We start from the raw sequence: 4,773 nt of genomic DNA, 5'->3' as shown, positions 1-4,773 counted from the left end.
GGTAAAACGCACAAAAATGTTTTTTTGGACTATTAAGTGCAATTACACCTTTCCTTTTAAAGACAACAAGCCCTTTTCAATTACGAACACAATTAGTGTTTTGATTGTTAATGTTCAAAAACAATTAAGTCTGTGAACAAAACCAGATTAACACTTTGTTGCCATAATTGCCCATCAACATGTCAAAGTGTAAATTTTTTTTTTTTTTTCTTCACTTTTTTAATTTTTAAAGGTGTTGTTTGTGAATGAAGGTGTTTACATGTTTCTTAACACAATATTATCCTTTTTTTTTGGGTAAAAATGTAACGTTAGATGTGTGTAATTTTTTTGTCATAAAAATTCTACCTGCAAATCTGCTGATCCTTTTTTGCATTAAGAAACACAACACCCGGTTAACTTTAAACAACTTTTTTTTTATTTTTTTTTGTTTTTTTTTGTTTTTTTGGTAAATCAAATATTCTACATTATGCAAATTGTTCCAAATGGTCCACACAATCCAGCATTGCTTGCAGGTGTTGGCGCATGGTGTTTAGAATCCCTGCAAAACTTGTGGGATCTCCAACTGCAACATCTGAAATTAAGATGCAACACAAACATTAATAACTTAATTACATTACTTATTAGCCAAGCAAGGCGCAAAGCACACTTAAATGCTGGCATGTACAAACTGCTGGACTCCAGCTGTTGTGAAACTACATATACCAGCATGCCTTTACACAGTTTTGTGGTCAGGGAATGTCAAAGCTGTGTGAGGGCATGCTGGGATGTGTAGTTTCTCAACAGTTGGAGTGCCGCAGTTTGGACAGGTCTGCTTTAATGGCAAAGTTACTACATCCTGGCTGTTTTATGGTACAATCATTAGCAGAACACACAAGCCTGCTCAGCCTTTTTTTCAGATTTTAAAGTGTTCCAGACCATGTGTTACATTTACTACTATGTGAGTTATATTTAAGATGGAACGTTGCCCATAGCAATCAAGCCAAAATATGATTATTATATTGTAGAAGTGGCTCCCAATTTTTGAAGTATAATCTTATTGGTTGCTATGTCCGACATCCCATGTTAAAGATAACTACCATCTTTGTCAATGTGACACCATGTTGGCATTCATTCCCATTTGTTGTTTAATTTATTTTTTATTTTTAGGGGGTTGGTCCTGCATCATCACACTGCATAAACACATCTTCAGCAGCCCAACATATCATAGCATTCCCACACTCCCTGAAAGCTGCCCTTACTAAATAAGTGGAAACATGTTTGACTCGAACAATTATTAATTTTGAGAATGTAACTTTCACACAAAAAAACAGTGTGTCATTAGGCTGCATAACAAAGTGAAGCATGTGATTTGTAAGTGTAAATATTCAGACTACACAGGCCCAAGTGTAAAAGGCAAACAACATACTAAACTCCACTCAGGTCTAACTGTTTCACTGAAAAAGTAACACATATAAACCCTGTTGTCCTGGCAACCCTGGCTACCTAATGAGTGTCAACCTAGAGTGGACACACAAAACATTGCACACATACACACTGTACATATAATGACACTCACAAATATGTAAAGGCAACATGTACACCATGATGAAATGTTTAAATATTTTTCCAGGGTCCAAGAATTCAAACAGTACAACACTGCATGTTTTGGCATTGTAAGTGTAAGTGGGTAATCTTATTGTATAAAATTTAAATAAACTTACTTTCCTCGGAAACATCCAGACTCCCGGAATGTTCTGCAGGGGCTTCCTCTGCCCATTCACTTGGTGGGGATGTTGCCTGGATGGGGGAAGGCGGCTGGATGGGGGAAGGAGGAGGGATTGGGGAAGGAGGAGGGATTGGGGAAGGAGGAGGGATTGGGGCAGGAGGCTGGATGGGGGAAGGAGGCTGGATTAGTGCCGCAATTTCAGAGGGGGGGTCTGATTGAGAGGGCGAGGGGGGCGGAGAGAAATTTAAAGCAATAGAGGGTGAGGGGGGTTCAGATGGGGATGTCGAAGTGGAAGGAGAAGGGGTATGGGAAGGAGGAGAAGGGGTCCCAGAAAGAGATGGCGAGGTGTGGTGAGAAGGGGAATGGAAAGTGGAGTGGGCCAGGGAAGCTGAGGGGGACTGGGAAGCTGAGGGGGACTGTGAAGATGAGGGGGACTGGAAAGCTGAGGGGGAGTGTGAAGGGGAGGGGGAGTGAGAAGGGGAGGGGGAGTGAGAAGGGGAGGGGGAGTGAGAAGGGGAGGGGGAGTGAGAAGGGGAGGGGGAGTGGGAAGGGGAAGGGGGTGGGGAGTTGTGCCGTTGTTGTTGTCCTAGAATGAAAATATTGTCCACATTTTTTAATCATGCAAAATTACATAGTATTGATTTTTAAATATAAATGTTATGTTACATGTTTTTTTTTTAAAAATTTAAAATAGAAAATCAAACATGTTAAGATCCTCTTCATGTTGGCCATAGCAAACAAAATGAAGCCAAACTTTAACTTTGAAGCTCATTCCTTAATCTAGTCCATTGAGTCATAGTGATTTGTCTAGGCAACATCACCAGATTACTATTCAAGGGCCCTTATTATATAGCCAGCACTTATCAAGTATTTTGGACCAGTTTCCTGGCTGCTTCTTATTTCTTGGAAACATGCACTTGTTTCGTGTCACTTTACTACAGTCAGTACTGTTTCCCCTAACCACACACACTGACCTAATTTCCTAAAAAGGAGACTGAAGGTTGCAATTAGCCTACCACTTACTGTAAAATGTAGGTAATTCAAAGGGGATTACAGCTGGAATTTAGTTTGCAATTGTCCAAAAGCATGTGCTCTGCAGGGGTTGCATATATAACATGTGCAGAGAGAGTTAGATTTGGTGGACTTTTTCAATTATGGGCATGGAAAATACAGGCTGTTTAATTTAAACACAGCAAATTATTGAGATGCTTTAACACACCCCACCCAAATCTGACTCACTCTGCACATGTTACATATGCTTCCCCTGCAGTGCACATGGTTTTGCACAATGGTTTACAAAAATCCTTTTGCTCAAAATTGGGAAGATCAAGCATTATCACATTTTAAGCAAAAAATCTTATGTAATGTAACTTACTTCGGGTATGGAGAGCACGGATTTGCTGGCGGATCTCCGCCAACAAATCTGGAGTCCGCCTGCGGAGATCACTCCATCGCCTCTCGAGCTGGATGATTGTCCGCCTGCTGCGGACGCGAGTCCGCAGCAGGCGGCGGACCTCCGCGTAGGCCTCGCGCTTCACCCGATTGGGGATGAAGCGCCCAACGCGGCCTACGCGGCGGTCCATCACCGCTACCAGCACGCGGAGCTCCCGCCTGGAGAACGGTGCTGCACGCATCATGGCAATGGCGTTTTCCTTATTTGGGCATATATTTATAGTGTCTGTTAGCATGTGATTGGCCAAAAATATGTCATTTCTAATAACTTTATTGATCTTTGCAATGCTGTGAAGAGCAGAGTGTTATTTTGCACGAGCGGAAATTCGCATTAGCATAAGCGAAAATGTTTGTTAGAAACAATTAGAATAAACACACAGAGACACAGACTTTACTGAAAATTACTAAACATATCTGTGTACTCACCACAGGTCGTGTGATCATTCAGCTGGACAGTCACAAAGTGTCAAACATTGAGGATCATTTGTTTGTGTGTTTGTTTACATAATCAGTATTTGAGGATATAAAATAAATAAGGACACTATTTATTATCATTACAGTATTTAAATTATTACATAAACATTGTCAGCTTAACGTGTTTTTGTTTTTTGTGTTTAAAAAGAAAAAACCATTCAAACACAACAACAGCATTACCCAATCACTTTACAAGAACATACTAAATGCAATCATGTTTAAAAATACATAAGCATACTGGGTTGTATTATTTGTGCAAATATAAATGTTAAAAACACTATACCTGAAATGTTCTGCTACAATTCTTGCCCTCACTTGGCTCCCCCTCCGTGTCACACTCCCCCCACCGAAGCGTGGCACAACCCCTGGCTCCTCATCAGGCAATTCCTCTGCCTGAGGAAGCTCGACACTACTCCTTACCGCGATATTATGGAGTATTGCGCACAGGACCACTATTTTACTTGCCATCTCCGGCGAATACATGATGTCGCCACCCGTGCGGTGGAGCACACGAAAGCGCCCTTTCAGGACACCAATTGTGCGCTCCACCAGCTGCCTAGTGGCAGTAAGCGCGGAGTTAAATGCCATCTGTGGTCCTGGCCTGGGATTACGGTAAGGAGTCATGAGCCAGGGGGTGCAAGGATATCCACGGTCTCCTGTTGGAATAAAAGCAAAATTTTAGTTCACAAATTTCATATATTTTTGTAAGTTTGTAACTAAAATATTTGAGCAACAACTCACCCAATAACCACATGTCTGGTCGTTGACTTGATCTTAATCTCTGCCATATCCCTGATTGTCTAATGACATACGCATCATGGGAACTTCCTGTAAACTTTGCGTTCAGGGAAAGGATCTGGAGGGATGGCCCACAAACAACCATTACATTCAGAGAATGAAACAGTTTCCTGTTTCTATAAATTTCTTCATTATGTCTTGGTGGCTGAATAGCAACATGTGTGCCATCCACAACCCCAATAACATGTGGGAAGCGACTACCACCTTCCGCAAATTGCCGCTTCACCACATCTAGGGCACCAACATCCAAAGGCATAGCAATAAATTGCTTAACACGCTTGATGAAAGCCTGGCAGACACGTCGCAGGACCTTACTGAACTGGCCCTGCGACATGCCAACCAGG

General features: G+C 41.7%; 1 long non-coding RNA gene across 1 annotated transcript; it reads right to left on the bottom strand.

The window, feature by feature from the left end:
• Positions 1 to 483: 483 nt before the first annotated feature.
• Positions 484 to 4,229, bottom strand: LOC135036254 (uncharacterized). The gene is made up of 3 exons (XR_010231060.1): positions 3,584 to 4,229; positions 1,701 to 2,291; positions 484 to 571 (listed from the first exon to the last, which is right to left on the bottom strand). It is a non-coding gene; the product is annotated as an uncharacterized LOC135036254 (long non-coding RNA).
• Positions 4,230 to 4,773: the final 544 nt, after the last annotated feature.

Source organism: Pseudophryne corroboree, unplaced genomic scaffold (assembly GCF_028390025.1).
Source record: "Pseudophryne corroboree isolate aPseCor3 unplaced genomic scaffold, aPseCor3.hap2 scaffold_638, whole genome shotgun sequence".
Lineage (NCBI taxonomy): Eukaryota > Metazoa > Chordata > Amphibia > Anura > Myobatrachidae > Pseudophryne > Pseudophryne corroboree.
The sequence above is the reverse complement of the archived record's forward strand: the minus strand, read 5'-3'. Positions and strand labels throughout refer to the sequence as shown.